The sequence below is a fragment of the Nomascus leucogenys genome, chromosome 15, assembly GCF_006542625.1.
Source record: "Nomascus leucogenys isolate Asia chromosome 15, Asia_NLE_v1, whole genome shotgun sequence".
Taxonomy (NCBI): Eukaryota; Metazoa; Chordata; class Mammalia; order Primates; family Hylobatidae; genus Nomascus; species Nomascus leucogenys.
The window spans coordinates 35,485,416-35,509,410 of record NC_044395.1 but is presented as its reverse complement, the minus strand read 5'-3'; the positions used below and the strand labels follow the sequence as shown (position 1 = coordinate 35,509,410).

The 23,995-nt window shown below is 34.8% G+C and overlaps 1 protein-coding gene across 2 annotated transcripts in view; it reads left to right on the top strand.

The window, feature by feature from the left end:
• Positions 1 to 23,995, top strand: part of CNTN5 (contactin 5) — a 1,343,728-nt gene that overhangs the window by 311,018 nt on the left and 1,008,715 nt on the right. The window lies entirely within an intron of this gene.

Genomic DNA, 23,995 nt, shown 5'->3' with positions numbered 1-23,995 from the left:
GAAACCTCTAAATATCAATGTATGCATCTCTTAGAGAGTATTACAGTTGATAAGAATAGAGTAGAATGTGCTCTGAATTTCGAAAATAGGAAATCTAATTTTCATCTCTAAAGCTCTTGACAATTACATAGAAATTTGAAGAGAAAGACTTTTCATATCGGTTGCTACATAAGTATGGTGTAAAGTAACAGTGCTACTACTTGCTAAAATGTTTACAGTGTGGCCAGAATTGACAAAATAATGAGGGAAGGTGGATGGAGACAGTTTTGAATGAATACTCGAAAGAATTTCTTAGCAATTAGAGTGTCCACAGTAATCTTTCAAGGGTCATGTGTCCAAATGAATGAAAAGTGTAATTTCTTATCATCGGGAAGGGAGATGGAACAGTTCCACACAAAATTGTTATTCAACTGTAAAATCTTAATTAATTTTGAGGTGGTTCTTATAGACATCTGTGTTTTACTACTTGCAAAAATTAGTTATTTGTTTTAACTACACCCATAGTTTTTTGTGTTTTAGAAAATATTGTTTTGAAGTATTTTATAGGAAAATTTGTTATATGAAGTATAAAAATGCCTAGTAAGGTTGGACATGGTAGCTCACACCTGTAATCCCAGCCCTTTGGAAGGCTGAGATGGGTGGATCACCTGAGGTCGGGAGTTTGAGACCAGCTTGACCAACATGGAGAAACCCTGTCTCTACCAAAAACACAAAATTAGCCAGGCATGGTGGTGCATGTGTGTAATCCCAGCTACTCGGGAGGCTGAGGCAGGAGAATTGCTTGAACCCAGGAGGAGGAGGTTGCAGTGAGCCAAGATCACACCATTGCACTCCAGCCTGGGCAACAAGAACAAAACTCCATCTCAAAAAGAAAAAAAAGCCTAGTAAGGTGAAACAAAATAGAATGGCTTTAGTAAATATATGCATAAGTTGGTGTGAAACATTGTAATCTGAGGTTGCATGAATTTATTGGACAGCATTTATCTCTATCTGCCAGTTATGGTGGTGGGACGGGGTGGTTCAAGTTGGATATCGATGGATTATTTTCATTATCAGCCTATCCGTAGGAAATATGTTGGTGCATTAATATTTTCCAAGTTGAAGTTCCTAAGGATACGTAAGACAACTGAATTTGCCCAAAGCAAGAAGAAAAAAAATAAAGAATACATTTTAGTGTGATAATGTAACAGATCATGTAGGCTTTCTAGTACATAAATTTTTGCTAGTGTGATGCAAGGCGTCCACAGGTTGAAAACATGCACACACTTTCATTAATATGAATCTATGCAAAATATCTCCTATATAATACTTGCTCAGCAAATGTTAACGTTTATTTAATATTTCTATTGTGGAAATAACTCATGGAAACAGAGGAAATATTTATTTTCTGGAGTAAGTTTTGAGTATAAGAAAATTTCCATCCACTTCTGCTTACATACAAGCAATGGAACTCTTAGTCTGAAGGCTCAGTCACCTGAACACCTCAAGGCTGCCCTACAACGTAAGAAGGGCTCTATCTCTTCGTTAGATGGGTCTGAAATTCAGTTCATCTCTCTGTGCTGAGCTTAGTGTACAGAGTGAACCCCAGACAGACAAATTCTTAACTAGATACAGACTTCTGCTTAGAAACTGTCACATTTGCTGAGTGTATTGGGGCAATTCTAACAAATGAAAGATTATAGGCTTTGGAATAAGTTAAAACTAGGATTGACTCTGTGCTGTAATATTTGCTGACTGAAGATACTTGGCTGTATCTCAATTTTTATAAACCTCAACTTTCATTTGACTATCAAAAGTGAATACTATCTCATTTTTGTAAGGGTGCAAAAAGTTCACACAAAATCGATCTTATCTATATCTGTACATATACAAGCAGTCACACACACACACACACACACACACACACACACACACAATCCCTTATATTTAAAGCTTGGCATCTGAAAAGTGTTTAGCAGATGGTTATTATTGTGATAGAATAAGTAACATACATTTTTAACCACGGAGTGGACTGAAACTTACTGAAAGTCTTATAAGACTTAAAAAAAAAAAGAAGTACATCAGGAAAGAAGGGAAGAAAGGAGGAAAGAAGGAAACAAGAAAAGAAAGGAAGGGAGGGAGGGGAGGGAGGAGGGAGGCAAGGGGGAAGGGAGGAAGGAAAGGGAGAAGGAAGGGAAGGAAGGAGGAAGAAAGGAGGGAGGGAAGGAGAGAGACAGAGTAAGGGGGAAGAGAGGGAAGGAGAGAGGGAAAGGAAGGGAAGAAAATATAGATTTGGCCTTTGGGCATTAATATTTGCATTCTGGGGCTCTTGTGGGATATAAGACTAATAGAAAAATGATACATTCTTATCTGCCATAAATGATTAGAAAATGGAATAAAAAGAGATCTCATACATAATGGAAATAATGATTGCGTAGTATTGTGTTGGATTTTGGGTTAGTACATAGCACTCTTTCCTAATTCTTGTGCTCTCCAGAATGTTAGAAGGCCAGGGACTCTGATAACTGTGTTTCTCAAAACACATGTCAGCAGGATTCATGATGAGGTGCCACTCAATGGGAGATGTACAAGAGATAGAGAAAATTTAAGAGAAGCAGAAGTCCTATCATTGTCCTTCCAGCCACAGTGGCCTCAGATGCATTTTTTAGTATCATACGCCTCAGTGCTGGAAGCTATGCTAATTGCTGGTAGTTATCTAGAGTTCTGCAATGGCCCACTCTTTGAAAACTCGCAGTCATTTTAAGATTTAGCAGTGGTCTTTCCTGTCATTTGTTTCTTCAGCTTTTCTTACAGTTTAAAACAAGTTGATATCTAAATTTCTTTTTAATTAAAATACCTAAAATTTTATTTTTATTTTTCTGACCTAAACTTGATAAAGGAGATGCCTAAAAATAAACATACACACACACATGTGCACACACACATACACACACAAACACAAATACATATATATATATATATACATATATATATATATATACAAAACCCTACTGAGATGCATACAAATGGAGAGATATATTGTGTTTATAGATAGGAAGACTCGATTTTCAAGAGTGTTAATCTTCCCTCAATTGGTTTTATTTTGGTCTAACTTCAAAAAGTTAATTTAGCAAAATTAAGATAGTGTGTTTTGGGGGCAGGGTAGAGCCTTGCAGTAACCTTTGGAAGATACTAGAAAACTCAGAGAACATTTTATGCCTCTATGAAAACTTGATATACAAGTGATGTGATACTAAAGACCAGTGGAGAAAGAAGGGACTATGCTATAAAATTGTGCTAGTAAAAGATATTACTCATCAAAAATTAAAATAAGATCTTTCAGAATGCCATACAATAAATAAATTAAAATAACTATAGATAGATATAGGACTTAAAAGGCAGAACTTTAAATTTTAGAAAGAAGAAATTGGTAATAATTTAATTACCTCAACATACAGAAAGATATTTTAGACCCACAAAAGGCAGTTAACAAAATGACAGAGGTGACTATAGTGGAAAATAAATGAAAAAGAAAACACAATTGTGACAAAACACCTTGGTGCCTAAACTTTTAATAACTTTCTTTTACCTGTAAAATAATAATAAAAGAAAAGATTTAGCAATCATTACTTTCACATATCTGCAGTAGATCAACTTTCCAAGTTTGCAGTTTATCATTGTAGTAAATTGCAATGTTGTATTTAATTTTTTAGCTCTTCCAATCTCTGCACATTCAGTGTCTGACTTTGTAGCTCTTCTCAGTAAAGGAATAAAATATACCTACTTGATTCTTGACTTTGGGTTTAGCCATGTGACCTGCTTTGAACAACCGAATCAACAAAAGGAATAGTATACTAGCTGTGAGGTCAGGCCTTAAGACACATGCATATTTCCATGAGCCATGTTGCTCTTTTCTCATCATCAAGAGAATAATGAATAAAAAGAGAGAGATGTGGAACAGAGTCATTCCAGATGAAACATCCCAGCCAAACCCAGCCATAATCAGCTGACCTTCAGCCACTCAAGATGAGTTAATGATAATAAACTACTGTTGTTTTAAAACGTAAAGTTTTGGGGTGATTTGTTATGTAGCAATAGCTAACTGATAGAACTATTATTCAAAAAATAATTTATATTCCACTGATTTTTGACAACTCATTATCCCTAAATATGAACTTTCCTTTCCTTCACTAATTTCTCTGGTTATATTTTAACCCTATCTGGCATGCCCTGTGCTCCCAATTATTCCACTTTTCGTGTTAAAATTAAGATCAAATCCTACTATTTCCACAATGTCTCAGTCTCATCTTATATGAAATAAAAGAAACATGCTGCATAATAAGTGATAGTATCAATATTTGTTCTTCTGCTTTTATTTTCTATACAATATTTTTCAAGCTCGATACTGTACCTTATACCAATCTGTGCCCCCATAATGTCTTCCACATAGTGCATTTTAAACTAATATTTGAAGAATAAGTGACATAAGTAACAGTTGATATGGCTGATATTCACAGTTACAGTTTTTTTATCATATACATATGCCTGTTTTATTTACAAATTATTCTCCAGATTGAAGTTTTTCTCTATTATGGTGTACAACAATTAAGGGAAAGAGAGAGTTAAAACGTAAATAAAGAGAAGTGGCAACCACGCCTCTACAAATGTTAGGTCACCTTCAAATGATGATCTATTATCATCAGTGACAAGATGTCAAAATTAGGAAGCAGAAAACCCCTGCAGCTAATGTATGGTAAACTAACTAATTAGTCTATTAGTATCCAAGATTACACTGTAAATGGTTTCCAAGTGTCAGTATTTGTCTTACTAAATTTTAAGAGGCGATAGCCAGAGGTTCAAATATTGGAATGTTATTTCATGAATGATATAATGATATAATTCACTTAGCGTATTTCTTTTTCCTTTGTAAATAAACTTAAAATATCCATACTTTCATGCATCGTAATTTAGAAGTTGGTACCTATATATGCTTTTTAGTGATGATTTCCTGTGTCAAAAAGCATAATAAATTGTCCAAAAAACTTCCCTGGTAGTTTTTAAATTGCACTTTGTGGCACAAGATCAGTGTTTAGTCAAATCTATTCTATTACCATGATTGCAAATGTCATTTGTAAAAAGTTTTATGCTTTTATTTTAATGCTACATTTGGCAAGCTGGTATGTTTACTATTCAAACAATTTTTTCTTACCTAATTTTCTTCTGATATGTTGAAAATGGGAAAAAAGAAACACGTTTTTGGATCACCTGTGATTTAGGTGACTTTTGGGGCTACACTTAACACATAGGATAAAACAGATCGGTTTCAGGGAAATTAGCTTAAAAACTGTAGTTGCTTATACTTATAAATTCTCATGCATTCTTTTTGCTTTATAGAATGGGGAAAATCTGCAAGACTTAGCGTGACCACCACTTCATAGACTTATCTACAAACAATATCCATATTATACTGAAATTTCCTACTATCTCTATGCTTCCCAAGTAGATTGATTCCTTAAAATAATTAAACATTTTATAATTACTTTCTGAAAATAACTTTTAATAATGTATTAATAATGTATTTGATACTAAGCTAGCATGTGGAATAGAAAATATATTTCAAATCTCTGAGATTTTATTTGGGGTTAAAAGGAAGGTGAAAATTTTCTGTTGTGTCTATATGTCAGTATAAGAAATCATATTCTAAGATTTCAGTGATGCATGGCAGTGGAAATAAGAGAGATGAATACAATAGACTTTCCCATAGACTGAGTTTTCCAGGTCATTTAACTCTCTCTAGTGTCTTCAAAACTCTCCAACAGAGTTAATGATAACGGATTGTCATATTATTGTCCTCATGGTGACCTGCTTGGGTAGAAGATAAAAAATGCAATACTCTCAAGGCTATGGGTAAAAATATAGTGATTACCAACTCATCAACTCTCTCTCTCTCTCTCACACACACACACACACACACACACACACAGTGCATTGTATCCTTTTATTAAAAATATAAATTATCAAGAATGAAATCAAGAGCTGAAAATTAAACGAAAACCAAAACTAAAGGGGCCAGCACATATAAGGCTTAAGTGATAAAAATCCTGTCCTTTGCACTTAAAACATCTCGGACTCTCACTCACAAATACACAGGCATCTTTGAAAGCAATTCAAACAGGTTTTATTGTCTGGCTTCACAATTCATGAGAGGGTAAAAATAGAATGTGAGAAGATAGATGGGCCTCTAGAAATACACACAGGACTATTCAATGAATTGAGAATTGACAGCCCCATAGTAGCAGCTAAGGAAACTGTAAGCATATTAAATAATTCTACTTGCAAAGAAACTTTGAAATAGTTCATAAAGTAGCCAACAGGTAGGAGGGTATGGTGATGGATATGATACTTATCTTAATTTGATCATTATACAATACATAGGTGTACTGAAATAACACCCACAAATATGTATAATTATTATGTGTCATTTTAAAACAAAATTAAACTTTACATAAACACACAGACATACATACACACATACAGTATTGGACAGAGCCACTTCCTAAGCAATATTAGCATATTGTTAAATAAGTTTGTACTATCCAATAAAGATAGCTACTAGCCACATGTGGCTATTGAATCCTTGTAATGGGGCTAGTTTGAATTGAGGTGTGTTGTGAAAATAAAGTACAACCCAAGTTTCCAAGACACAGTATGAAAAAAATGTAAAATATTTTATTAATAATTATCATTTCATGTAGAAATTATAATATTTTAGATATATTGGGTTAACAAAATATATTTTTAAAAATAACTTTTTTCAATTGTTACTATTATTTTCTTTTTAATCAAACATGAAATATAGTTCTAATACACATTGTTTCTGTATTGCCTTATTTGAGTAGGTGTTATTTGACTTTCTGGCCCTCAACCTAACTATCAGCAAAGCCAAATAGACATACTTAAAACAATAATGGACATTCAGTGTATTCCTCAGCAATACTTCCTCTGGAAGTCATATTCACTGGCACCAGAGCTGTTTCAACCACTGCTTGTAGGCCAAATTGGTAAAACCTATAATAACAGCAATAGCAGATATTCAGCATTTGTTTGTGAAATGTCAGAAGCTGTTCTATGATTGATTCTCACAGCAACTTACTAGTTCAAGCTTATTAATATCTCTAGGAATTTAAAGCAGTGAGATCAAGAAGTAACTAGTTGAGGGAGTTTCAAACCTATGCAATCTTGTTCTAAAGTCTCTTTTTTTTAGCCACATCTCTCTTCTGCCACACAGAAATCTTCAATCTTTTAATCCTACTTATGAAAACAAAAGTTCTCTGGAGTCATGTCACCTATATGGTGCCCATGCTAAAAATTCTAGACGTTTTTTATAATAAAATGTCCAGATTGTTTTTGGAAGTTGCTTTAGTCTGGGTTTCCTTTAGGCATACGCTGAAAATAGTTTAACAGGAGATGATCTGCGGAAGCAAGCAGAAGTGAGAGAGTGGGGAAAACAAGACCGAGAATGGAGAAAAGTCAAGAGAGGACACATAATGAGCAGGTCCACACATGCAAGTATTTGGAGCTTCATCTTGCTCCAGATTCTTGTATATCTTCCCTCCGAGGTTTCATACAAAACATACCTCAGAATTCTCACAATGATAGATGGAAAGCTGGGGTAAGTATGTCCCTAATTAGGCTCACGGGTGAGGGTTGACTTTAGGGCTGTTAAAACTCAGATCCCTTTCAAGCTGCCCTGTACTTGGTTGAACAAGCCCCGGTGGTGCTAGAGAAAATCTTGAGGCAGAGAAGCAGTGATGAGACTCAGACCCTCGAGATGGGACAATGAGTACAGGATGCAGGTGAACTGATTCACCATTGTGGACGGGGGCATTAATGGCATCTGCTACTGAGGCGTAATTAAAATATAGTCAGATTCCCTGGAAACACAGAGAATACTACAAGAGATTTCTTCAGGAAATGTTTGAGCCTTCTTCAGCCTAACCTTATTCTTGGACAAAAAAAAAAAATTAACTTTTTGTTTTTAGATTGCTGATTTAACCTTTAATTTATTGGAGGGGTACGTTTGTACACAGTAGTAAATTCAATAAATGTCAACTACATTATTTTAACTAGTCCCTCTAACACTAGGAAAGTTCAGTCAAAAATATCAATCAAATTAGCTATTAGTTATAAAATTGTCAAAATAAATTGGTTAAGAGAATGTTTCACTTTTTTGTGTGATGAGCTTATAGCTTGGATAAACAACCTAAGGGTATAATTTGTGCACTCTGAGTTGCTTGAATGACATGGCCTCAAACGGGTATGCCACGCAGGAAATAATCTGCTGTGGAATTCCTTAAATAACATTTTACTATTTGTCTTATATTTCTAATACTACTACTGTGAAATAGTAATTTTGTGTAATTCACAGTAATAGTATTACTGTGAAATAGAAATATTATTGTGAAATAAAAGTGACTTTTTTTCTATTTATTCCACAATTTTCTTAATGTCTTACAAACTAGAGAAGAATAAGAAATATGCCGGGTGCAGTGGCTCATGCCTGTAATCCTAGCATTTTGGGAGGTTGAGGTGGGCAGATTACCTGAGGTCAGGAGTTTCAGGCCAGCCTGGCCATCATGGTGAGACTCCGTCTCTACTAAAAATACAAATTAGCCGGGCATGGTGGTGGATGCCTGTAATCCCAGCTACTAGGGAGGCTGAGGCAGGAGAATTGCTTGAACCTAGGAGGCAGAGGTTGCAGTGAGCCTAGATCGTGCCATTGCACTCCAGCCTAGGTGATAGAGTGAGACTCCATCTCAAAAAAAAAAAAAAAAAAAAAAAGAATAAGAGCTAAAATGTTTACTAAACAGTAGATATAGAAAGAAGATCACTATGACAGCATGGCAATTCACAATAGTAAAAGGGAAACATGCTTGGGGTACAGATTTTTTTTTACAAATTACCATGTTCTAAAGAACTGTAACAAGAATTTTGAAGTCACATAAGGACACATACAGAGCATTTCTTCATGCCTTTTGAAGCTAGAAGGGGAATTCAGTGTATTTCTTAATATTTTTTCTCTATATCTTGTCAGAGAAGGGACAGTCCATTCAATTTCTTCCTAATATTAAGGTGTATGTGAAATGAAGATAAACATAATCTTAGAAGAGACTTTTGAAAAACATGTTGTAGCTGTGGAATTTAAGTTAATTTATAAATCTTACAGTTAAACAGTGCAGAGATCAGCTCGGTTGGGGAGACCCTAACTCAGCAGTGCTAGAGGAATTAAAGACACACACACAGAAATATAGAGGTGTGAAGTGGGAAATCAGGGGTCTCACAGCCTTCAGAGCTGAGAGCCCTGAACAGACATTTACCCATGTATTTATTAACAGCAAACCAGTCATTAGCATTGTTTCTATAGATATCAAATTAACTTAATATCTTAAGGGAAACAAAGGGATAGGCCGAATTAATTGCAGCAGGAACCCGCCCTTAAGACACAGATCACTCATGCTTTTGTGGCTTAAGAATACCTTTAAGTGGTTTTCCGCCCTGGATGGGCCAGGTGTTCCTTGCCCTCATTCCCGTAAACCCACAACCTGCCAGCTTGGGCCTTAGGGCCGTTAGGGACACGTTACATTGCTGCAGAGATTTTATTTATGGCCAGTCTTGGGGCCAGTTTATGGCTGGATTTTGGGGGGCTTGCTCCCAACAAAATAGTAAGTTACATATTTTTCTTTTTTGAAATATCGAAAGTATAGTGTCAGTAGTTATTTCTATGTTCTATAAAAGTTTAAAAAATCAAAACGGAATAAATCTGTACTAAATGTTGTTTTCTTTACTATTGAAATGACTACTATCACATTAAAATTGGAAAAATTATTCAACTGTAGGATATTTCAGAGTATTATATGCCATATTACGTGCTTTAGTTTAAATTCATAAACTTATTTGTAAAAATTAAATTGCTGTAAAATAGAAAATTGATTTATCTATACATGTCTTTTGGAAGTGGTTCCTTCCATTTACATTAGCATTATAAATAGGTGTTAATTTTATACTGTTATGAATACAAAGCATCTTTAAATATGCAACACAATGAAATATCTGCTATATAATATCTACTCATTTAAAAATGTTCGACTTACTCATCTTTTCACCCAGCCTGATCAAACAGCTCTATACTTGAATCTCATTATTTTTCTTTCATAAAACTGCTTTTATTGAATTGCATTTTCGTCTTTGCTATTTATTTTTATTGAGGGGAATAATAAGATTCGGTAATACTCAAATCACAAGAATGAGTAGGGCATGGTGTCCACCATGTCTGACAGGGTTCCATTAGGGGGTTGGGATAGAATGAGGAGTGGAGAATGTCTCTTTTTTCTTACGACAGAGAATAGTTGTTCATTTTTGGGATAACTTTTTTTGTTGCTATTTAATTTTATTTTGTTGCTATTTTTAACATTCAATGAGAACTGGGGTGGGTATTTATTTTAATCACCCTAATTCTGTAAAATAATGTCATTTATAGTATTTCCTTCTGCTTTGGCTGATGTGAGGCTTAAAATCAAATTAAAGCCAAAGTGGGAGCCAAGAAACTGTACTAGGTTTTATGATATCTTCCATTTTCTTTTCTTATTGGTATTTTCTCTATTTATATATGCTTATTTATTTTATTTGCTTATTTTGTTTATATTTATGTAAATTGTGTCAACTTTTGTTATAAAATGTGTTAAATAATCTATAAAAATCATCATAGCATCTTTTTTCTAATTTCTAAGAGTTTTGTTGGTGCCTAATCAATTTTATGTATTTTGTTCATTCACAGATATATATATATCTGTGATATATGTGTGTGTGTGTATATATATATATATATATACACACACACATAGTGTCCATTATGAGTGAACTAGAAATATAGCTATGAGTCATTTTATTAATCCTTATCCCTATAGATAAATGCTGAGGGGATAGATACCCCATCTCTATGATGTGCCTATTTCACATTGCATGTCTATATTAAAACATCTTATGTACTCCATAAATGTATACACCTACTATGTACCCACAAAAATTAAAAATGAAAACATTAAAATAAAAAATTTTATCCTTTTGAAATTAACTTTCTAGTATGAAAATAAAGGTATTAAACTAATGAAAAAATTAAAATGAGCAGTATTTTGAAGTGATGAATGTCTTGGCAGAAATAAATCTAAGTTAAAGGGATAGAGAATGTTATGGTTGGGTGGTTTTTTGCTTTCGTTTTTCTGGGAGATTCTGGAAGACTTTTTTGCTAAGCCAATGTTTGCTCTGAGGCATAAAAAGTGTAAGGGTGCCAGTCATGTGGATTTTTTGGTGACAGAAGGGACATCAGGTGAAAATGTCCTGAAGTGGCCAGGCGTGGTGGCTCACGCCTGTGATCCCAGCACTTTGGGAGGCCAAGGCGGGTGAATCACGAGGTCAGGAGATCGAGACCATCCTGACTAACACAGTGAAACCCCATCTCTACTAAAAAAATACAAAAAAATTAGCTGGGCATGGTGGCAGGCGCCTGTAGTCCCATCTACTAGGGAGGACTGAGGCAGGAGAATGGCGTGAACCCAGGAGGCGGAGCTTGCAGTGAGCTCTGATTGCACCACTGCACTCCAGCCTGCGCTACAGAGCGAGACTCCGACTCAAAAAAAAAAATGCCCTGAAGCAAGACTGTATTTGATTGAAGTAGAGAAGAGTGAGTGAGATGGAGAGTGAAAAAAGTGAGATAAGAGAGCTGGTAGGATAAAACCAAAATCATTTTTTAGAAAAAAAAAATACATCAGTATGAGATATTGTGTGGACTTTGGTTTCACCCTCTGTAAGGGTATATATAGCAAGCTGGTGGAGAGTTTTGAATTGAGCAATGTCGTGATTTAATTTACATTTTAAGCAATTATTGATGGATTAGATATGACATGTAAGAAAAGGGAAAGCATAAAGGATGATCCCAGTATTTTGTTCCTTAGGAACTAGAGGGTGGGAGTTCCCTAGATAACTAGAAACAAGATTCTTCTTATTGAGACTGGGCAAGTGTCAGAGAAAGCACTTGGGATGGGAAGATTAAGGAGATCATTTCCAGACAGGTGTGGGGTGCATATTTGATATACTAGCGAAGATGTAAAATAGTCAGCAGGACATATAAATTTGGAGTATAAGAAAGCTGAGTTGGCTGGAGATATAAAATTGAAAGTCTGCACTGGTGTGTCTGACAATATTCTAAAAGAAGACAGGAAAGGTAGGGATTATAGGGACCAAAACATAGATTACAGAGATGTGGATAATTAGGGGGAAAAAAAAAGCCTGAGAAGGAGCAGCTACAGAAATTGAAAGAACAAGTGAAGAATGGTGATGTAGATTGTAAAGATTCAAGGAGGAAGTGAAAAGCCATGACAAAAGCTGCTGTTGGTTAGATAGGAACTTAGGAGTGACTTTTTATTTGTTTTGGTGTTATTGTTACTTGTTAAGAACTTTTGCAATGGCGTAGAAGTTATGGTGGAACTGAAAGCCTGGTCTGAGTGCCTTTGAGATCAAATGGTATGAGAAAAAGCAAAGAAAGCAAGTACAGATAGATTTTTCTCTAAAGCAACGATTACTAATAGAAACAATCATAAAAATAATTATATAAAATAATTTAATGAAAGTAATTAATTGCAAAAGCTATGGTATTACAATTACAGAAATCTACATTAAACATATTCATGACCACAAAATGTAATTCCATTGATTTTCTTAGAAATTGTATTTTCAGGCTGCTAACTGTCAATATTTTGGATAAACTTTTCTGCTTGATTCTGCCGCTTCTCTAAAGTCTCCCCCATTTTGAACTGCCTGGTTAAACAATAATTCATTAAAGGTCATACTTTTGGGTGACTGAAATACTTGATATCTTATAAAGCATTTGCTGGCAAATTTTATTACTATATTTGCATCTTATACCTTTTGTAAATTAGATAAAAGCCTAACAAGAGGTGAAACAAGAATTCAATACCATCTTGTAACTGGAAGAGAGGCTTCCCTATGAAAGTATGTTTATTCTAATGAATAATCATAGCAAACTGAAATAATTTAACTTCTAGTATTACAATAAATAAAACATTGAATATTTATTTAAAATAGATATAAATATGTATTACAAACAAAATACAAGTTTCCCTAAATGAAATATTTGGAATTTGTTTTCAGACTAACCACATGTGAATACAAATAGTTTACATTTATAATCTGATTTTATATTATTTCAATAGTTTCACAGTATGCCGTTTTGAAGCATTAAAACTTAGAGGTAGTCTGCAAGTATGAAATTATATGGAATTTGTCATCAGGAAGCATGAGTTTGAATCCCAGTTCTAGTCATTCAAACTGCATGATTTGGAGCAAACCTTCATTTTCTCAGGTTCTTCACCTGTAAAATTGGAATAATCAGAGTATTTACCAAACTGGATCACTGTGGAAGTCAGTGGAATGTGCTGTGGTCAGTAAGACACATGTCTTGTACTCTTTGTGAAAGGGGAAGTATGTTATCTACAAACAACAAAAAGTGGAAAAGAAAAGAAAAAGGAAAAACTTAAAGCTTATATTTAACCTTACAAGAATGTTTTTTACTTAAAGGTCATTAATCAGTCTCTGTTAAGTTATTGAGGAGATAAAATTCCAGTTTTAGAGACCTTCATGAATATGCCTTGAGTCCAGTTTCCCACATGTGCAATTCAAGAAAAATTAAATGACAAACCATGGCTGAAGAAAAGTACTGTGAGAGAACAAAAATAGTAAAGAAATCACTGATGTAATTAGCATCCAAGGAGGAATCACTACAATAATCCAGATTTGAATTCTAATAATAAAAGTTATGATTTAAACTTGATTCAAGAGCATCTTGGCCTGCTTAATAAAATAGTCAGCTATCTAACATATCTAGTAATGAATCAGTGTTTATTTGTCATGCTGATCTCCATATTTAAAAAAAGTGTTAGTCTCAGAAAGATATGGAAAAAATAGTCTTAAGTATCAGAAGCAAACATTTTACTTGCTATTTGTAAATGAGATTTTACAGAATTTAAAATATTTTAAAATTTACAATTTAGTGTGTGTAATTTGACTCATTGCCACAAACTATTTCTCATAACTTGATTCAGAGACAACTGTGTGAGGAGAGGGATATATATGGGAAACCTGCATCAATGCTACAATGATAAACGCCAAAGCTTTTACCTATAACGTAAAACAAAGTAGGACAATCATTTTAAAAATTATTTATTTTTATAAAATTTGAAATGGTGTCATTTTATTATTTAAGAAGCAGGCAAACAGGCATAGTGACTCACGCCCATAATCCCAACACTTTGGGAGGCCGAGGTCGGCGGATCACTTGAGTCCAGGAATTTGAAATCAGCCAGGGCAACATGGTGAAACCCCGTATCTCAAAAAAAAAAAAAAAAAAAAAAAAAAAAAGCAGGGCGTGGTGACACGTGCCTGTGATCCCAGCTAAGCAGCTAAGGCGGACAGGATCCCAGGAGATGGAGGTTGTGGTGACAGTACCACTGCACTCCAGCTTGGGCGACAGAGGGAGAGCTTATCTGAAAAAAAAAGAAAGAAAGAAAGAAAAGAAGCAGATGGATATTAGTGCCCAAATTCAAGTGTTATTATACTGTTTATTTTTAGGACTATAAAAAAATCTTTGGATACAATTAAGTAGAACCAGACAAATTTAAGGTGTTGTTCTAGCTGAGATATTAGTAATATTACTGAGTCTGTGTAGAAAATAACTTCAATGATGGTCATTTGTCATCAGATTAAAAAAAACTGAGATATACAAAACAAAAGTCGAAAGGGAGCATTAGATTGCTATCATTCAGTAGTTGTGAAGCTTGGATCCAGAATAGAGGATGCTGCAGTGTCATTGTGCTCTTTTCTTGTCAGGACTCATCTGGAAGAGAGGCATTAGCAAGCTGCAGGTGGCTGGAAAGAGAGGAGGGATGACGAATCTTTATCACCTGGGAAATGATTAAAGAAATTGAGGCTGTGTACTCTGGAAAGAAGTAGATTTAGACAGATACAATATGTATGTTCTCAGATGTTTAAAAGGACTATCATGTGGAAGATGGATTAGAATAGGTATGTGTTGCTCCAAAGAATAGCCTGTGGACCGAGACTAGCTGTCAGAAAGGTATTTCAGCTCAGCATGATAAAAAGATTTCTGACTCTGAATTACATGGTGTTAGTGAGTGCTTCATTGTAAGACGTATCCTGTTCTGAAAAAGTAGACTAGGTATGATATCCAAGGTCACTTCTGACACTAAGAAATCTTTGATTTTTGTGAATTAAAGTATATTTTAAGTGTCCATTCTCAGTTTTAGTAAAAAGCCCTGTGCATAGTTTTAAGATAATCTGAAAAAATTATATTATTGTGTTATACTTGGCTCTCTGTATCTACACCTTCTAATATCTATCTTTTAAATTCTGCTTAAAGCAAGCTGCTTTAAAATTTTTCACAGAGCATATTTGAAAAACATATTCTCAAAATAAAAAGCTCATAATGACTAGTCATTCATTTAAAACATTTGACCACATTTTGACCTACAAAAACAGCAGTTTCATATAAATCAATCAGATACCATGGGTCAAATAATGTGATAGAGGTGACAATGAAACAGGACAAGTAAATGTGTAATTACATAGAGTGTACTAAGTGACACACACAAAAAATTTACAGACACTTGAGAAAGCCACCTTTATATTTATAAAATGTCGTTTCAAGAAAATCCAACATTTGAAAATGATAAACTTAAAAAATAGAATGTGAATATTTATAAAATAGCCTTCTCATATAGAGATAATACCTGAAAAATTTAATTGCCATACTTATGGAAGACAATCGTTCTATGATTAAGCACACCCAGCCCCACATCTCCTCACCTTCAAAGTGCATAAGTTTTCAGTAGAAAGTCTATGGCATGAGGAAGCTTTCCCAGTTAGCACTAAGAGCTTTATAAGGTAGGATTTTGTCCACTGATAGATCAATAACTTGCTGATATGCAAAATTAAGGATCTGTATTTTTAAAAACCTTTTACCAGACATATTTTGGAGAAATTACCTTTCTCGTTGTCTACCTCAATCCTTAGTTAACTGAAAAGAGTAGGAAAAAAATTGGTCCTCAAAATTCTTTCAGGTTTTGATTAAAGATGTCAAAAGAGATTCACTCAGAAAACTCTTGTTACTAATCACACATTGTTTCATTTTTTAAAAATCCTGATCTGACAGGGTCTTCATACCAATGTTTATCTATTACATTAAAAATAACAATTTTTATTACATTAAGATATCCATCTTTTGAAAAATAGATATAAAATTTTTTAGTTCACCACTTTTCTGAAAAATGAAAGTGAAGATAAATACATCTAATGTAGCAAAGCAGATCATATAAATAAGAGCAAAATAAGTAAATAGAATGGCTATAGGGTAATAGAAAAATTTAAATCAAATGTCATCAGTGAAGCTCGTGATCTCTCCTCCAAAAAGCATCAACATGAGCAACACACTGCTTGGTGATCTGCACAGACAAGGAGTGAAATGACTGACTTTGGAGACCCAGCTAGGGGAGCATTCAAAAATAAGAAAAGTATGTTTAAAGAAGAAATGTTACAATGAGCTGTAATGCCCCTTAAAATCTAGTTAATTGCTTGTTCTCCAAGACCAAAGTATATTTTAAGTCACTACTCTTACAAGATTAGACATTTCTGGACCTCTTATTGGGTAGACAAGAGAAAAGTTGGAAATGCATAGCTTTCTGCATCTGAAGGGCCTGTGATGGAACAGAAAACATAATGGACATAGTCAAGACTCCTGGACGTGGAGCCTTTTTTCTCAGGCCAATATTTGAATTACTCCCACATGTACTGATTCCAAGTGTTGAATTACTCAAAAGGGAAATTTAGGACTCCTGTAAAGCAAGCATATAAGCCATATGAATGCATATACATAGAAGTATTTGATATTTAAAATAAAACATACGCTCAGGAATACTATGAAAACAGATAATATGGGAATAATATTGCTCATATATTAGCACTCAGTATTGTTTTTCTAATGAATTATACACTGTTGTTGAGGGGGATATAATCTTTTTAGTGACATAAACTGAATCTAGTGACTTATTAGGATTATGTGGTTTACTCAATCCTTTCCTTTGAACTATCCCATTCCTATAATGACCTTTGTACACGGGCATCTTAAGGAAACTTAAAATAAATATATCCAAACCAAAACTTATGCCCTCATCCCTGTGGTGGATTGAAACATTTTTCTCAATTCTTTTTTTTTTTTTTTAATGGAGAACAGCGCTTTAATCAGACTTAGACATGAATCTTTTTTTTTCTTTTTATTATTATTATTATTATACTTTTAAGTTTTAGGGTACATGTGCACAATATGCAGGTTTGTTACATATGTATCCATGTGCCATGTTGATTTGCTGCACCCATTAACTCGTCATTTAGCATTAGGTGTATCTCCTAATGCTGTCCCTCCCCCCTCCCCCCACCCCACAACAGTCCCCGGAGTGTGATGTTCCCCTTCCTGTGTCCATGTGTTCTCATTGTTCAATTCCCACCTATGAGTGAGAACATGCGGTGTGTGGTTTTTTGTCCTTGAGATAGTTTGCTGAGAATGATGGTTTCCAGTTTCAGCCATGTCCCTACAAAGGACATGAACTTATCATTTTTATGGCTGCATAGTATTCCATGGTGTATATGTGCCACATTTTCTTAATCCAGTCTATCGTTGTTGGACATTTGGGTTGGTTCCAAGTCTTTGCTATTGTGAATAGTGCCGCAATAAACATACGTGTGCATGTGTCTTTATAGCAGCATGATTTATAGTCCTTTGGGTATATACCCAGTAATGGGATGGCTGGGTCAAATGGTATTTCTAGTTCTAGATCCCTGAGGAATCGCCACACTGACTTCCACAATGGTTGAACTAGTTTACAGTCCCACCAACAGTGTAAAAGTGTTCCTATTTCTCCACATCCTCTCCAGCACCTGTTGTTTCCCAACTTTTTAATGATGGCCATTCTAACTGGTGTGAGATGGTAGCTCATTGTGGTTTTGATTTGCATTTCTCTGATGGCCAGTGATGATGAGCATTTTTTCATGTGTTTTTTGGCTGCATAAATGTCTTCTTTTGAGAAGTGTCTGTTCATGTCCTTTGCCCACTTTTTGATGGGGTTGTTTGTTTTTTTCTTGTAAATTTGTTTGAGTTCATTGTAGATTCTGGATATTAGCCCTTTGTCAGATGAGTAAGTTGCGAAAATTTTCTCCCATTTTGTAGGTTGCCTGTTGACTCTGATGGTAGTTTCTTTTGCTGTGCAGAAGCTCTTTAGTTTAATTAGATCCCATTTGTCAATTTTGGCTTTGGTTGCCATTGCTTTTGGTGTTTTAGACATGAAGTCCTTTCCCATGCCTATGTCCTGAATGGTATTGCCTAGGTTTTCTTCTAGGGTTTTTTTGGTTTTAGGTCTAACGTGTAAGTCTTTAATCCATCTTGAATTAATTTTTGTATAAGTTGTAAGGAAGGGATCCAATTTCAGCTTTCTACATATGGCTAGCCAGTTTTCCCAGCACCATTTATTAAATAGGGAATCCTTTCCCCATTTCTTGTTTTTGTCAGGTTTGTCAAAGATCAGATAGTGGAAGCACCCAATGAGGAAGGTGTTATCACTCAAATTTTACAAAAAAGGAATATGAGGTTAAAAGAAGTAACATGTACCATGTCATATAACAATGATAGCGCAAGATCAAGATTTGATCTTATGTCTAAAGAGTGTTAATACCTGTGTTTTCTATCTCAAAAGATATGATAAGAATGATATGCTTGGAAAAGACTTTCAATCTTAGTTCTATTAAAATGTAGATCATATATATTTGTTGCTATGCATATGTAAATTATTACTTAATTTTCCTCAGAATAACTGTAAGATATGCCTTTCATTTTGTATACTTTCTCCTAGCCCCTTTGAAATAGAATTATTAAAAATTGATTGTATTTTTCCCAAAGGTAAGAGTAAGTAGAAAACCTCAAGTATTTCAATCAAAAGTTTCAAAACAAATCAAAAGACGAAAGACTAATTACATATATTAATGCATATTTCATAATATTGAAGGAACAAAATAAAGATGAAAAATAGTTAACCCACATTCGCACCATGCTAACATAATACTTTTTAAAGCTTGTGTTTTCTTTCAGTTTTTGTCCATAGGCGTAAATTCCTATCATTATTATAGCACAGATCTAATTCTATATTTGACTTTTTCACTTAACATTATGTTATATTTTGTGAAGACTGCCTCTAAATATTGACTTCCAATATTAAGTATATAGAAAGTCAATAGAGGTGCTGAGAGACAGAGCAATAATTCTGCTTAATTGATGATGATCAACAATCGATTATCAACAACTCAACAAAGAATTGAAAGAATTTTGAAAATGCAATGCAAAAATTGTGAACTAATTTATTTTCACAAGTGTCTGTATGGTATTGCAAACACCTGCCTCTCTTCTCTCATCTCCACCAATACTCAGCCTGTTTTGTGTCCAAAAGGCCTGATCTCCTCAGGCCTGGTGGCCCTTGTGACAGGGATTATGATTACTTCACCATCCCTGGAGAGAAGCCTACTGAGGTCTCCACTACTGTGGTGGAGGAGGTGTCAGCTCTTCCACAAGGTGTACCCTGCTGGCAGTAGTCACAGCTCCAGTAAGGAGTTGAACCTCACCAGAGCAGGGTGCACTTGTGACTAAGAAATAGCTAATGTGGACTGAATGTTTGCATTTCTCCAAAATTCTTATGTTAATGCCCTTATTCCCAGTGTTATTATATTTAGAGATGTGACCTCTGGGAAGTAAGGTAGGTTAGAATAGGTCATATGGATGAGGCCCTCATGATGAGATTAATGCCTTTATAAAAAGAGGTAATGACACAAGCTTTCTCTCTCCTGTGTGAGGACACAGCAAGAAGGCAGCCACCCACAAATCAGAAAGGAAACCCTTACCAGGTACTGAAGCTGCTACACCTTTATCTTGGACTTCCCAGCCTCTGGAAATGTAAGAAATAAATATTCGTTGTAGAAGCTATCCAGCCTATGATATTTTGTTATATCAGCACAGACTGACAAAGACACTAACTAAAGGTCATTGACTGATGCCAAGCACTAAGTTGTTTTGAATGCAGAATCTCATTTATTTATTATATCAGATCTGAGAGGCAGAGAGTTTCCATGTTCTTCCAGAGTTTTTACATCTTTGGCTTAATATCCCTGATTCCTTCAAGTAGTCCTTGGGTCCCAGAGTTTCAAGTTCAATCACAATCCTGGTTATTCTCTGGGCTGTGTCGTCATACTATTGAAATAGTCCTGTCGCGTGGATAGTTGTGGATTCTAGGAATATCTCTGCCTTTTGTGTTTCTATACTAGCACAAAAAGATTATTATTATCAAAGGGTAAAACAATGACACAGGGCTTGGGAAGTGTTATAAAACTTCCAAACAAAGAAAATAAAGGATTTTATGAATCTCAATGTTTAGCTTCTCCACTCACTAGAAACAAAAGTAATTAATATAATAACACATAAACTATATAGAGAAAAACATAGGCTCAAATAACATAATAGCTATATTGAAATCTCTTTGTTTTCTTACATCTAATAAGAGAAAGCACATATCGTATCACTTTTCTTATGCTGTTATGCAGTTCAGTCCCACTTTTCATGAGTCTGACCTGATTTCAATTTATTTTGCACTTTAATGGATGGAAAAATAAAAATGGAGGTTAAGAATATGTGTAACAAGGGTACACAGTGTGTTTAGTATGTATTATTTGCATTTTTTGGGTAACTAAATGACAATTCTACCATGATATTACCCCAATTATTTTTGGTTCTGAGCTGTGTAGGAGTTGTTTCTGTCAGCAGAACTCCTGCTAAATGACTTCACCGTCATTTCACCCCAATATAATGTGCTATTAATAATTTTCCTTACTAAAAAGGCACTACTCTGCTACTGAAAATAAGTTTTGTATATTACTTTAAAAATATGGTCAAGGTGTAAAGTTTGTTGTAGGCAAAAATATTCTGCTTCATTTTTGAACAAATGCATTTGAACAGCTGAATTTGTTGAGAAATGTGTTTCTTTTTATGGTTGAATTATCAGTAAGAAATAATATTATTTATTTAATGAAAATAATTCATTAGATTACTAACAAATTAAATTTAAATAATTGCACAAAAGATCACTGCTACTAGCCTATCTTCTTAGCGGATCACAAGGTCAGGAGATCGAGAACATCCTGGCTAACATGGTGAAACCACATCTATACTAAAAATACAAAAAATTAGCTGGGCATGGTGGCAGGCGCCTGTAGTTCCAGCTACTTGGGAGGCTGAGGCAGGAGAATGGCGTGAACCCAGGAGGCGGAGCTTGCAGTGAGCCGAGATTGCGCCACTTCACTCCAGCCTGGGTGACAGAGCGAGACTCCATCCCCCCCAAGAAAATACACTAGAACAGTCTTCTGAAGTAATTCAAGTATGACTGGTTGAAACTTTAAGGCCTAGAACATATTGATAACTCTTCTACTACCATGTAGTAGATTATATTGAAATAGCTCTGCTGAGGTTAAGTTCTGTAATCTGGATTTAAGGAAGGTTTTATATCTAAGCCTGCCAACTACAAATGGAGAAACTCCAACCTACGCCCTGCCTTCGGACATTTTTTTAACTCCTTATTTTAATCACTTCTTCTGGATAGGTGGCATGGTCCCAAGATCCTTCAGCTCCATCTACCACCAGTTAGATATGGTCTACTTTAGTTCAGATAATCTTAAGCTGCTTAATTTTCCAGTTGACAGTGTGTATGTGTGTGTATTATATATCATATATATTATCATACATGTAAGATCTGTGGTTTTAAATCATTACTTTTAGCTTTGGAAGACTCCTTGGTGTGCACAGCACTAATATAAAATTCTCCCCTGCAATGTCACCCAGTGTTGCCTAAGTGCTCCATGTGTTCGATCATTGATACATGCATTCCACAAATACATGCTGAGCACTCTGTGCCAAAGGCTCAGCAGGTTCAGCATAGCCAAATAACGAAACAAGCAACAAAAATCCCTGCGGTCACAAAGCTTTTATTCTAGTGGCTGATTTCAACCAACACACAAAATGAGTAAATAAATTACATGGTTATTAGATAGTGGTAAGTGCTATAGAGAAATGTGAACAAGAATACAGTGGTCTGGGCATGAGATGACAATCAGAAAGATCATTTGAAAAGCCAATATTAGTCTATGGCCAGACCACCCTGAATGTGCCTGACCGTGTCTGAAAGGGCAATATTACAGCCACAAACTGAACAAGGGGAAGCTTTCCTGGTGGAATTTAACATATACTTATGAGAAACCCAAATTTTTCAATACTCCTCCATAGTCATGCTATAAATTTTTTTCCTGGCTGTCTGCCAGAAAATATCTGGCAGAGATATAGGTAGATTGGCCACTCTTCTCCCCACTACCCTTAAGTGAACTGCTGTTCAGCTCCCTGGCATTTATGACAGATTTTTTTCCCCTGGTTTTGGTCCAGTTTCTTGGCAAGCTGAATTTAATCTGACTTAGTCCTTACGTTCCCATTGCCAAGGTACACACAACATGTTTGGGCATATGGTCTTGTTTTTATGATCTTTTAACCTTTATTTATTATAAATACACCATGGTGTAATGGATCATTTGGGGGAATTGAACACTTGGAATGACAGCAGGTCTGGCTGAGGCCATCTGGAGATGTTAGAAAGGAGAAGTTTGCTTCCTTGTGAAATAAACTTTTAAAGGGAGTTAAATAAAATTAACTGGAAAACTTGTGATAAACTCATTTAAGAAAAGGATATGGTGGCATGTAACATAGATGAGTGGGTTGAAGGATGGATAGGTATGTGATAAAGCAAGGATACATCTCTATTCTGGAAACTAATATTCTAGAATAAGCCATCACTTTCCTACCACTGATCTCTCTGATTTTAGAAAGAAGATACTCTATTGTGTGCAAAAATGTTGTCATTTTCTTTTCATTTTAGACATGGGCGTAGTGCTCTCACAGTCTACCTGTATACATAATTAGAATGAAGGTGATAGAAGGTTGAAAAAAATAAACGTGGAAGAATATTTTTTTCAAGTTATATTGCCAACTAAAGTCCCTTTTAATGTTTTCTTTGTGTGTTTTGATGGTGAGCTGTCTCCTAGTTGTAATTAGGAGTTTTATTTTTAACACTACAAAATACCTTTAACTACAATGTATTTTAGCCTAGGTGACTGATGTACTTTCCCTTCCCTAGTATTTTTTTCACCTTTTAATAATTGCTATGTATATGAAAAGTAAACAAACTAACAACGGAATGCCTAAAACACACCACCTGAATGCCTGACATTTTTTTAAAGAATGAAAACACCAAATCCTGGCAAACATTTTAGATGCTGGAACTCGCATTCATTGTTGTGGAGAGTATAAAAATGGTCTAACCACTTCAGAAAAAGTTTGTGATTTACTTATAGATGTAAATATAGGTATGCACTGTGAACCAGCAATTTCACTCCTAGGTATTTACCCAAGAATTATAAAACATATGTTCACAAAAATATGTGTACAAGAATAATCACGGCAAGTTTATTCATAATTACCTAAAACTAGGAAGAGTCCTATTGTCTGTTAAAGGTGAATGGACAAACAAATTGTGATATACACAAAAGAATGCTACTCAGAGGTAAGAAGGAACAAACTACTGATCATGTAACAGTATGAATGATCTCTGAAACACTGTGCTGCATGAAGGAAACCTCAGTTAAAAGAGTACATACAGTGTGATTCTATGTCTATTTAGTTCTTGAACAGACAAATGTCATGTATGATAAAAAGAAAACAATCAGAATAGTGGCAATCTCT